Source organism: Artibeus jamaicensis, unplaced genomic scaffold (genome assembly GCF_021234435.1).
Source record: "Artibeus jamaicensis isolate MK-2021 breed Jamaican fruit bat unplaced genomic scaffold, CSHL_Jam_final scaffold_1964, whole genome shotgun sequence".
Lineage (NCBI taxonomy): Eukaryota > Metazoa > Chordata > Mammalia > Chiroptera > Phyllostomidae > Artibeus > Artibeus jamaicensis.
The window spans coordinates 16,302,957-16,315,733 of record NW_026522030.1 but is presented as its reverse complement, the minus strand read 5'-3'; the positions used below and the strand labels follow the sequence as shown (position 1 = coordinate 16,315,733).

Sequence of the window (12,777 nt, the reverse complement as noted above, 5' to 3'; positions counted from 1 at the left end):
GTAGTGTTTATTTTTAAATTTAGAGATATAGGAAGAATATAAGTAATTTCAACCCCCAGATGGTGATAACCAAGATTAATATTATGAGGTGTATCCTTGAAGTATTTCTTTATGCCTGTATACAGTGCTCCTCATTTTAACAAGTCATGTGATAGCAACCTGTATGTATTCCTTTCTAACCTTTTTTTAATACCTAAGGGAAAGTCAGAATTGAGTGGGTTGGCTGCAGTAGCAGTTCAGGAGGTGTACTGGGAACACACTGCCGGAATGCCAGCTTTCCTACTTACTAACTAGGTGAATTTGGGCAGGATATTTTATCTTTCAATGGTCTACTCTGAAAAATAGAGATATTAATAACCTACTTCTTATGTTTGTTGTAAGAACTGAATTATATAATGCACATAAAATATTTCCCATGATATATATGACATAGGCATATAATAAATGTTACTTGCTATTATTATAAAAACCATATCCTGAATATCTCCATCGGACCGTAAACATGATCTGGAGCAGTGGTTCTAAGTGGTGGTGGTCTTGCCAGCAGGGGACACATCTGAGATATATTTGGCTAACACAGTAGAGGAGGACAGGTGACTGGCATCTATTGAGTGGAGGCTAGAGCTCCTACGAACCATCTTGCAATGCACATGACAGCCCTGCGTGACAAAGAATTACCTGACTCCAGATGTCAGTGGTGGTGAGGTCGAGAAACCATGACCCAGGGTGTTCGGGGCACCCGTGGGCACAGCTGACATGACTGAGGTCCCTGGGTAGCCAGTTGGGGCCTCTCTCCACATTGTGTTTCTTCCTGTAGGAAGCCAGCCGGGCTTGCTCACGTGGTGGCAGAAGGTTCCTCGGCTGTAAGAGAGGGGAAACCCTACCATGTAGATATTTTTCAGTCCCCTGCCTGTGTTGTTTTCTGTCCAATGTCCAAAGCAAGGTCTTTAGCCAACCCCACATGCAAGGGGTAGAGAAGTAGACTCTGCTTCTGAAGGGAGGAACTGCAAACACGGTGGCTGTTTAAAGATCTGCTGCGTGGGGTGGGCAGGCTTGTAACTGAGACTCACTCTGCTGAACTGCTCTCCAGGAAGGCTGTGCCAATTTATTCCCCCAACAGTTACCTGTATTTCATTATCTCACAAATACTTCTAAGTTAGCGTTGAAAAAGATATTTGCACTTAGCGTCTTTGATCAGTCAAGTGAAAGTAAAAGGGCAGACACAGAACAAATTAGAAACTTTATTTTAATTCGTTTCTTGATGTTTCCTCTCAGAAGAGCTGTGATTCATGTGGTAAACGGCCTGGTGGCATCTCAGCTTGGATGTCACACAGTGCCTGAGCCGGACGACATAAAAGGATTTACTTTCCCCCACAAACCTGCCTTTCCTACACCTCCCATTTCAGCTCATGGCACCACTGTTATTTAAGCCAGAAACCCAGGTTTCCTCTTGGAACCCCCCTCTCTTACTTCCTTTTTCAGTCTCACCTTCGATTACTTAACCTCCATAATGTTTCTCATATTGATTTCATGTTTCCCTATTCTCATCAGCAGAGGATTAATTTATACTTTCATTACTCCTTGCTTGGATCATTGCAATACCCTCTGTGTCCTCTCTGTATTATCCCAGAACACCCCCTACTCCAACACTTCCAGCGCTGTGTTTACAAAATAAAAATCAGACCGGGTCAATTCCATGACAAAAACCCCTTGCATTTTTATGTACTTTGTGGTTCTCCATGTCCTTCTGGGAATTAAGTTCAAATTCCTTAGCAGGGCATTTATGTTCCTGCCCCAGGAGAAATGATAATACAAGGGGAGACCCCCCAAAAATGGAATTTATTTATAAAAAACCTGTGTATTTATTCTTATACATTTAAACTTCAGTCACTTTCAAAGTACTCTCCATTTGATGAAATACACCTACCAAGACTTTTTTCCACTGCTCAGAACAGTTTTTGAACTCGACAATTTTAATGCCTTTTAGTGCTTCTGCTATTTTTTGTTTCACCTCTTCCACTTTGGCAAAACATTCCCCTTTGAGGACTTTTTTTATCCGGGGAAAGAAAAAAGTCACTCGGGGTGAGATCAGGTGAATAGGGAGGGTGAGTCATGAAGGTCCTGCCGTTTCTGGTCCAAAACTGCTGAACACTCAGTGCGGTGTGAGCAGTTGTGCCCATGAATGACCCATCATGAAATGGGCAAATGCATTGAAAGGATCTTTTTAAAAAATTCATGGAAGCCAAACATAGCATCTCACAACAATGCCAGCTGGTACACTGATACAGATGAGTTCCTTGAATACTCACCTAGTGGGAGAAGCCTGTACTACAAGGGCCTACTCTTCACAAGGTAACTCCATTCTTTGGTGGAGGGGCAGGGGTCCCCTTGTAAATTGCCTTGTGTATCAGACTGAGAAGACAGAATTTGATTCTGTGAGAAATGAAAAGCATATGCTAGCTTCTGCTATTGAAAGAATCTCTAGAAAGGGAATTATCACACCCTATTTACAGTATATTTTACTGTCAAAAAGTGATTAGTTTGAATGTTCTTTTCCATGTTGAATCACAGTTTCCCAATGAAAATCAATCCACTTAATAATTGCCTGCATTCTATAACCTGACTTTCACAAAGTCTTCAAATTCACAAAATAATTTCTGGAGCTCCTCTCATGCATTCATTTTTTTGGACACAGCCTTTGACTTATGTCAGAAAATGGTCCCAGCCACATTTCTGAAGCATGTTGATGACAGTTCATTGGAACAGAATCCAAAGTGGTTTTGCTGTACTGAAGTTAAGGTATAATCTCTATTAAGTCTTTGCACCTGCCTTCAGCTGTGCTTTACGAAAACCCAGCCACTCTCTTTTACACAAGATTTGTTCTTCACAAAGACTTAATGCTTATTATCCGGTGCCCTGTGATCTCTGGGGTTATTAAAAATTGATTTCTTCCATTGCCTTTCCTTGGTGCCAGCCCCTGAAATCCTTGACCGTCAATGGAAGGAGAGAATTGCAAACAAACAAACAAACAAACAAACAAACAAGTATAAAAGGAGATTTCTTTGTTCCAAGTCCCTGCCTCCTGCTAGCTGCAGACCTCTTGCGTGTGCGTTTGCTGTGTCAGCCCAAAGTGAAGCAGACAGAGGGGGAATTGGGGAAGGCCATTAGGAGCTGAACCAGCAGGAACCCAATAAGGAGAGTGACGGGCCCTGCTGTGAGCATGAGCGCCGGGGTGGTCTGTGGCCAGGGTGGAGCAGAGCTGCTTTTTGCTTTGCTCCTTGGTGGCAGCACAGTCATTTCAAAAACAAAGGGCTCCATGTGGATTGCTTAACTTGAGCTCATCAGTTCAGTGTCAAAGACAGGGGGCCCCTTTTAGCTGAAACCAATGACTGGATAAAGAGGGTATCATTGCTGTGGGGTTTTTTCCATACTTGAATAAGACCTTGAAGGACCTGCCTTCTGTACAGCATCATATGCAACATTAGTTTGTTTTTGAGCTTTTATGCTGACAATGAAAAAGATCTGAAATGTTCTAGACTTTTCCTGTGCGAATCCCAGAAGCATCCTCTTGATACCCATCTAATAAAGACAATCTCTAAAACCAAATAATAGATTGAAACATGTTATGAGTTCTTCTTTAATTCAAGACAGGGCTTACCTTTAATTCTCTAGCTGAGACAGTTGTATTTGTCTTTCTAAAAGCAGTTTGCTCAAGTGTTTCAAGTAACTCAAAGGATCAGTTGATTAATTCCATATGAAATTGGATTAGACATTCTCATTTTAAATGGCAGCTTTATGCTTACTCATTGTCTTGAATAACCTTAAACATTGTTGCTATCTTCCGGCCCCATTCTTTATGTAATCACTAGCCCTTGGTAGTCTGCTTCAGGTCATAGAAAATCACTTACAGATATTTTCAACGTGCACACCGAGGCCCTTTATGTCATAATCCAATTTGATGGGTTTTTTTCTCTTGCATTACCTCATGTGGGAATTCTTGTTTAAACTTCATTGATCTGTCTGGTTTATTTTGCAGGGCTGTGTGGTGCCATGTCATGTAGGAAGGATGGAGAGGTGCAGTGAACAGACCCACACATTTTGAGTCTTCTCTTGCCAATGGACACAATTAATTTCATTTCTTTGGGGCTGTCAGTTTAAAGTCATTGTTTGTTTAGAATGCATTTGCTCAGGAACATTGTTTACATGATGTAAATTCTCAGAAGCTCACCACTTCCTCTATTTGTAGTTGGCAGCTTCTACTCTGTGGGTTACTAACACAAAGGCAGTAACAATAACAGTTTCTGTTTACTAAGTGTTCTCAAGTGCCGGATTCTGTATAAGTGCTTTATATACTTTATCTCATTAATCCTTCAATATTCCAGGGACGTGTGCACTATTATTATTCATAATCTTCAGGTGAGAAAAGAGACATCGAGAGAAGTTAAATAACAGAACCAGTGGGAGTTAAACATCAGGATTCCCATTCATGGTCTTCTGACTCTCAAACCTATGTTCTTAATCATTTTATTATATAGGCTCCGAAGGTAACCTGTTCTGCCTTGCAGTTGTTAAAATGTTTTTTTTTTCCTGAAATGCCTTTCAAATCTGTCTTCCTGTAGCTTTCATTCATTGGTCTCATTTTGAGAATTTTGGCTAGGTGAAGTGGCTTTCAGCTCTTCCTGTGGATTATTTTTTAGAAGCAAAAATCCCCAATTCTTTCCCCAAAGTATGTCCTGGGCACTTGACCCATGGGCTTGTCTAGTCCTCTGACAGTGCTACTCACTCCTCAGAACCACAGATAACTCTATAGAGACTGGTTTTAGATCTCTCTCCTTCATCCTGGTGTTTCAATAACACTATCTTGGGCTATTTCTGTCCCCTAATTCTTTTTCTGTTCATGTGTCTCTATCAGATCTGAAACAGGCTGCACCCACTTCATCTATTCTAAAACAAGGGCACCTTCAAGTGGCAGCCAATCCCAAGTTATCTGCAGATTCTGAGGTCATCTTATGGAGACAACTCAGCGGATGGCCAACAGATCTGGGAAATCAGGTCCCCTCCTTGCTGAGTGGGGCCAAGATCTTACACCTACCCATATCTACCTGGACTTCCCGACTAGGACGAATTTAACATCAAGTCAGAATTTCAGTCCTTGGCCCTGAGGACTACCTGAATGTAACTCATGATACAAAATATAATAAATAAAAGAAATTGACCTTTTGTACTCTATGAAAGATCTTTATACATTTCTAATGTCCTTTTGATTCTGAAGGTTTCTAAGGCTGGTAAATTTTATTTTAACAGATGCCTCAGAGTCATTTAAGATTTCTTAATCTTGTCTCTGAGTAGCCATTCAAGTCTTGGGTATACGACTCAGTCCCAGCTGCAGATGTCACTGCCACTGGGTGGTGGCCTCTAGTACCTTCTGGGCTCAGTGATCCCTAGGATTATTAGGTTGTCAGTTAAGAAGAAACAGCTTCTGGTAAATGCTATTGGTTCACAGTACTTTCTGTACACAGTCTCTCATGCTCAAATTTTCCTAAAGAGAAATGTCCACTTTAATTTCTTTTTTCTTTTCTTCCCTGGTGACTTCTCAGGGTATTCAGAAAGCAATCTGAAGGTCACAGATCTCAAGTTCCCCCTTTCTTCTCCTTTGGGCTATACATACCCTTGTCCATTAAACTGAGGAAGCAAAGAGAAAGGAAAAGCAGAATTTCCTCTCAGCCAGAATATGTAAAAGAAGGAAGATTCCAGATACACTGAAAATGCTCTGCAGAACAGTGATGACCCCACCTCTGATAGTAAAAACCTGAGCCACCTCACCTCTCCAAGGTTATAAGCCTCTCTGCAGACTAGCCAGAGTCCCCAGGCCTTGGAGGGAGAGAAGGCAGAGGATAATACTTACTTTTTCAGCACCATTTTTGTATTATAGTCCACACATGGCTTGTGAGGGAGAGAGTTGGAGGGTTGCCAGGGGAGCCTAGCTGAGGACTGGACCTGAGGAAGGGCTCTACACCTCACCCCCCCAAGCAGGGACTGGGTGGGGGGTGACAAAGAAAAGAGAGGTTTGAGGGTATACGAGCAGAGGGGACTCAGCTCTCTTTTCTCAGTTAGAGCCCAGGGAAGAGCTTGATTTCAGGATTCCTTCATGGTGCACAGGGCTGCCAAGAACTGGTTCAGGCATTAGTGGAACTTCTTTGGGGTTTCCCTCAGCAAAGGTGGGTTCGGGTTGACCTGCAGGGTCGTCGGAGCCTGGACTCCCTTGTGGACCACTAGTCCTGTGATTTGTGTTGGCTTCCTCCACCCCCATCAGCCTGATCGATACAGGAGAGCTGAAGACGGAGGGGAGAACCTAACCAGGGCCATGATGATGGGAGCTAAGAGAAATGTGAGTACACAGGAGATACCTTGTACGGGCCACCAGACATACTTGACCATGACTCTAAGGCTGTGGGCTATGGGCGTGCTTGCAGCCCTCCCTGAGTCCTTGGGTCAGGAACCAGTGGAATTTGTTTTGTTAGGCCTTCTATGATTCCATCTGTTGGTGACGCTGGGAGAAACTCAACCACCTCGGACTGAACTTCCCAAACCCACTACTGGTCTGCAGCTGTTCTAACGGTGGCGGTGGTGACATTCCTCTGTGGGAAAGAAATCGTGGCACAGTTCAACACCTCTTTCTTAGCAAACCAGAAAGTGGGCATGTGTGTGACAAACACACACAAAAAAAACCAAATTACCAAACCCCGTGTATTCAGTCTGACATGGCAGGGGAATCAGGCCTTTTATGCTTGTCATACAGGCAAAATAACATTTTGTGCTTCTTATCAATACCCAGTACTGCATAGCATTTAAACTTTCTATGTCGTCTCATTTATTCTGTGTCGATCAATTAGGTAACCACCCCATTTTGTTGGAGAGAAACTGATGCCCAGAAAAAAATAGAGTTGCTTAAATGAATAATTATATAAAATCACAACAACTAATTAAATCTCAGATACTATGCTGAGAAAGTTATATGCACTCTTCTATTTAATTCTTAAGATTACTTTGTGAAACAAGTATTGTTATTATTTTCATATTTTTGATAAATGAATTAAGGCTCAAAAAAGTGAATTAACTTGGTCAGGGTCATATAAAGTCAAATAGCTGATTTCTTCTTTAAATTAATTTCTTATAATCTTTAAATCCGTATCTCCCCAACCTCAAAAGTCCACACTTTCAGCCCCTTACTACTGTGGAAGAGGTTGAAGGAAGAGTCAGATTTTTGTGATTAGCTGTAAAATAACCTTTCTATCTGTTTTACCCGCAAGGGAGTTTTTCATCGCATGTAAGGTAGATCCCTTCTTCAAATAACTTTTTGGTGTGCGAGCTTTTCATTAACATGCATCAAATGGAGGCATATAATTTTCAGATGGATTCATTTCCCCCTTTGAGTGCTTTCATTAATTTGAATATCAAAGCATTTGCTTGTTTATACACACTGAAGAGTGAGCTCCCTAAAAAGAGACAAAAGCAACTCTCAGAAAAGGTTTTGGCATGTTTTTATGAGTAAAAAATAGTTTGTGTGAATCAGTCAGGGTTTGTGTGTATTACACACAATAAACCAAATGAGTATAACAAGTTTAATTTATGAATTAAAGATTCAGTAACTCATCAGCCACCTGTCAGCAAAAGACTTTTGAATTCTGTGTATATAAAATGCTCTCTATAATCACACGGAATGTGCAATGTGGCTGTAAGGTAATAGGATTTAAAATATATAAGAATTTAGACAATCCTTATAGTGGCGATTGTAGTGATTCTCTATCCTATATCTCATCTCTCTTATTCACCAAGCCACACTCTGAATTGCCTTCATCCCCAAACCAGTCCCAGTCTCTGTGTCACCACTGAAGAAATTGAAGGGACTGCAGAGGAAGCCCCTAAAAGGCTGGGGATCATTCGGTAACTCCCCACGGCAGACGATGCCCTGACTGGGCCTCTGAACCTGCCAGTGAACAGATTCTGGTCTGCTCTTAAAAAAACCAGTGCTGCTCTGTAGCCTCCCATGGAAGGCTCCGTAATCTCGTTTTGCTACTCTCCCATCTTGATTTTTTTCAGTGAATCCAGAAGCCAGTTTCTAGCCTGTGTGAGGTGTCCTTTTGAACTCTTCACCCTATTAACTTTTATTTGTCATATTCTTTTTAAAAAGAACATGTTAATTAAGATATGACTTGCAAGTCACTTCGTAATTTTTTTTTTGAAGGAGGATGTCAGTAACGGAAGATTCTGGCTGCGGGATATACTTCTGACTCCTGATTAAAAACCAGCTCAGCCAGACATTTTGATGATGGAGCGCAAGTCACGTATTAAACAGTTGACGCATATAACTGCGTCATATAATTGTTTGGGATTAGTTTCTCCTTTGGATTTGCAGTAATTCACATAGACTGTTATGAAGGTTCTTTTTTGCATTCTCTCAAGTTTACTTAAAAGAGAAGTAGTGTGTGTGTGTGTGTGTGTGTGTGTGTGTGTGTGTGTGTGTTTGCAGGAAATGTAATAACTTACATGAAGTTAAAGGAGAGGTTCGTTTATTGGGTTTTAGAAAGAGGCATTATCCTAAATAAGAATGATAAAGGTGGTAAATGTAAACTTCTCAGAACCCCTCTGCTATCTTCTGGAGCCCCTGACATGCCCAGCACCTAATTCCCACAGTGCATTTCTCTCCTCTCATCTTCACAACCACAGTGGAGGCTGCTGACCTGGAAGCATTTGTAAACAGGTGAATTTCAAAGCATTAGATTTCTATTTGGTGGTATTTCAGGCATGGGTGCTATGTAGTAATTGGGGACAGAATGGCTTCCCAGGAAACTGGTGTAGATGTGATTTAGGCCCTTTCACTGAGAGGAAAGCATTCCAAGAACTCAGGCGCAGGAGATGGTGTTGTGGCCTGGTTTATTCATGTGGAAGTAGAAACTGCCCCCAGGGGACAATGTCCCTTCTCCCTCTATCCCACCATGGAAAAAGTCCAACTGTGTCCTCAGCAAGGCCAAGACAAAAGCCATTGTCCAGAGTTTTTGCTTTATATTAAAGCTTAGTCCTTTGGAGACTGCAGTTGGCTGCTAAGGGGTCTCAGTCCCCATCCAGAGGACTTAGCTTGTTCCCAGCTGCTCCAGTGGTGGAGTCTATGTGGCTGCGGGCCGTGTGGCTGCGGGCCGTGTGGCTCCTAAAACCACATGACTGTGGAGAGAGAGAGAGCACATGAATGCATGGGATGAATGCGGGTTCTCGAGTGAAGGGGTGACTTTTTTGTTCCCTTAGGATTATATTAGCTTGGGCCTGGGGCGGACGAGGTACACTTTCAAAATGACCACTCAGTTTCCCAGGCTTTCGATGGACTTTGAATGGGTCTACACATTCAAAGAGGTCTGGTTAGACTGACAGGCCTCTGTGGTCCAGCATCTCCCCCTGCATCCCTAAGAACCCTGTACCGGAGCAGGAAAGGAAGGAGTGTAAACCCCCTTGGTGGAGCAATGCTGTGGTCCCTTGGAGTATGGAAGGCTGTAGCTTCCTGGCTAAGCAAGCAAGCTTATGCTCCTCAGGTTATTATGTTCAATGTCTAGTTCCTTTTGCTCCCCTTTTCTAGCTCTATACCAGTGGTAACAAAACCATAAATCCAAACATGTTGATGAGTATAAACTCCCCAGGGCTAGCTAGAAAATGGAAGCTAAATTTACACAAAACTGAATCATTAAATGTGGCACTTTTACTTGAAAATAAGAACTTCCCCCCACTGGTCCTCTTTTATCCCATTCCCCAAATTCTCTGGAACCTCTTTTCAGTTATCAACAAATATTTCCTTTCCAGCTTTTCCCTAAAATACTTGTAGTTTCTTGTTTGACAAATATTGGCGCAATCCCTGGGCCCTGCATTAAAACTGCAGCCCCGGCCTGTCTCACTGGGGCTCCAAGACCCTCTGTTCCCCTGTGCCCTGAATTCCCCCTGGATTCCCACTTTTTCAGACCATTGTTTAATCCTTATCTTTTACCAGCCTATCTGTGTTGAAATCGACTCTCTCTTCTGGATGACATCCCTCCTTTAATACTATTATTAGGGTAATACCTGATTGTTGGAACTATAGTTCCTCCCTCATCCTTAGGCTATTTGACCTTCTGCAATGTGGAGCCCTTAGTCCTGCCTTCTTCCAGTTCTCACACCTCCTGACCTGCCTTTCTTGGCTTTCTCAATGCCTCTTCTTTCTCCAATCTTTAGTAACTATCGTAACTCCGTGCTTTATCCTTTCTCCCCCTCCATTTTTTCCATGAATGATCTAATCAACACCTACATTCCCCAGACTCCCTTGAATATGTCTTTTTTTTATTTGCCCTTCCACTGCCCTAACTCTAATGGAATGAACTTCTAAAACCACATCCTTTTGTCTTAGTCTCTCTACAGTTACCATTATGTCTTCAGAGTCATCTTTCTGAAACAGATCCAATCTATGCATTACAGTCTTTAGCAAATGTTAATGAATCCTGTTACCTCCCAGAAAAGTACAGGCTACTACAGGCTTGTGGGGAAGAATGGAGGTGAGGCAGGGAGGGAGGGGGAGTAATGCCAAAAGCCAAGAAGAGAGTCGAATGGCGTGTCTGTGTGCTAGGCTGCATGGCTTATCTTCAGAACAGCTCGTGCGTAGATACTATACTTTGTAATGGGCTGTGGAAGTGAGGGAGGCGATGAAATGTATTTTCCTGGACCCCTATCATCTGGTTCTCGGCTGCGGAAAGTCTGGTGGTGTTTAACTCCTCCATGCTGTGAGATTCAGCTCTTTCAATAGCCACTCAGAAGTAAGATCCTGTGCCTGTGGTGTGGCCATTCACCATCCAGTAAGTGGCAGGAGGAGTCACTGAGCTGGTAGGCAGGCCTGTACCGGCAGCCAGCGTGGAGCTCTGTGTTCCTGAGCAAGTAACTGCTTGGCTCTGGGAGGCAGGGTTCTGGGAGGCAGGATCACAGACACGTGTGAGTTTTCTTGGTTGCGACCTGGGAAGCAAGTGAGGGAGGCCAAGAGATATAAGGAGGCAGATAAGATATGTCCAGTGTAATGCTCAGCCTCACTCCTTATCAGGGAGAAATTGATGAGATTCCATTTTTCACCCATCAAATTGGTAGAAGCCAAACTGTTAATATCTGGGGTTGGCAAGACTGTGGAAAACTGGTACTCTCACACAGAGCAGCTGGGCACCTGCCTGGAACAGTGAGAAACGTACTCATGCAGTGGAATGCAGAGAGCTTTAAAGGACTAGCGCGTTCTCTCTCTCCTTCTCTGTCTCTGTATAAATGTATACATAAAAAATCAAGTTGCAGAAGAATACATACAATATAATATCATTTGACTACAAATAGAATGTAAGGAAATGGCCATGGGTTCCAATGCTGGTCCCTGCCACTAAGTATGAGCTCTGTGGAGAAGGAAATTGTGGACAGAAGCTGAAAGCTGCTTAGGTGACTAGAAAGCAGAGGGTGGCCCCGACTGCGAGAGAGGGACCTCCTCCACTCAATGTCTCTCCAACCATGAGGTGCCCGGGCCTGTCGGTGACAGCGCATAAAGGAGACTGTGGTGACAGTAGACATACGGAGCTGGTGGGAGAATGAAAGATGATGTGAACTGCCTCCTACTGACCCCTTGAAATATTAAGGGAAGGCTTTCCTCAGGTTCGACATTTTGGAAGGGACATACTATACAAGCAAAACATGTGAATTCATGTTAAGAAGAACTCATTTGACTACTGAGGACTGGGGTCATTCTGGCAGAGTGAATTGTCCCTTGTCTGTGTTCCCAAAACATGTACTGCATTATATTAAGAGATTGTTCTCTTCGCAAGGGTAAGGATGATGTCATATTCATCCTGGGTCCTCAATATATAGCCTCAATAGTGAATTTTTAATGTTTGTATAATGGATGAGTAGCTCTTTGGGTGGGGTCTCTGGAAATCAGTGTCGATACATCAGGATGTATTGAAATCAGTACAATACATTGGGATGATGGCCCTCCACAGCTTCTCTCCAATCTGAATAAGATCTTCAGGTGGGAAAACCAAGAAATACAAGGTGGCTGGCCTGAGTCTAGAATATTCAAGAGAGACGAGAATTACTGTGCCATTTGGGAATCACTTCGAATATTTGTAAACAGCTGCATTTTTGTCCTTTGGATCATGTAATGGCACAGGTCAAAGCTAAATAATAGGTAAAAGCTAAAAATTGTTAATGCGTATAGTTCCTAGCTGTCAATCAAATTCTGCTTTTTGTAAGTATTTCTAGGGCACTCACTGGTATGACAAGGTTTAATATATGTGTGTGTATGTGTTACATAGGATTTTTTAAATAAAACCTAAAGTCTTCAAGCAGATGTTAAAGAGCACATTAAAAAAAATTCACCACCACAACACAAAAACAAAAATGCCTTCAAACTGACAGATGGTCTCTGAAAGAAGACAATTTGAATGTATAAATATAAATATATATATATTTCAGAGAATAAATGTGTCAATGGGGCAAACTGATGCCTACATTTATGTCAGCTTAGCACTCCTGAGGCCACGCAGGGGCCTATATTCCTTGATTATTGGTGACCCTGAGCTCTGCACAATAAGAAGCCTTTTTTATAGACTTTACACTTAAACATAGAAAGTAGCCCACTCCCTCATCAAGCTATGTTATATGCATAGTATATTTTCACATTCTAGCCTCTATTATTTCAGACTGATCTAACCATTACAGTGGGGGAACATGTTTAGGATA

At 42.4% G+C, this 12,777-nt stretch overlaps 1 protein-coding gene and 1 non-coding gene across 4 annotated transcripts in view; both read left to right on the top strand.

The window, feature by feature from the left end:
- Positions 1-12,777, top strand: part of PLPPR1 (phospholipid phosphatase related 1) — a 228,965-nt gene that overhangs the window by 20,354 nt on the left and 195,834 nt on the right. The window lies entirely within an intron of this gene.
- On the top strand, positions 6,589-6,718 carry LOC119045959 (small nucleolar RNA SNORA41). Its single transcript, XR_005081882.2, has one exon. It is a non-coding gene; the product is annotated as a small nucleolar RNA SNORA41 (small nucleolar RNA).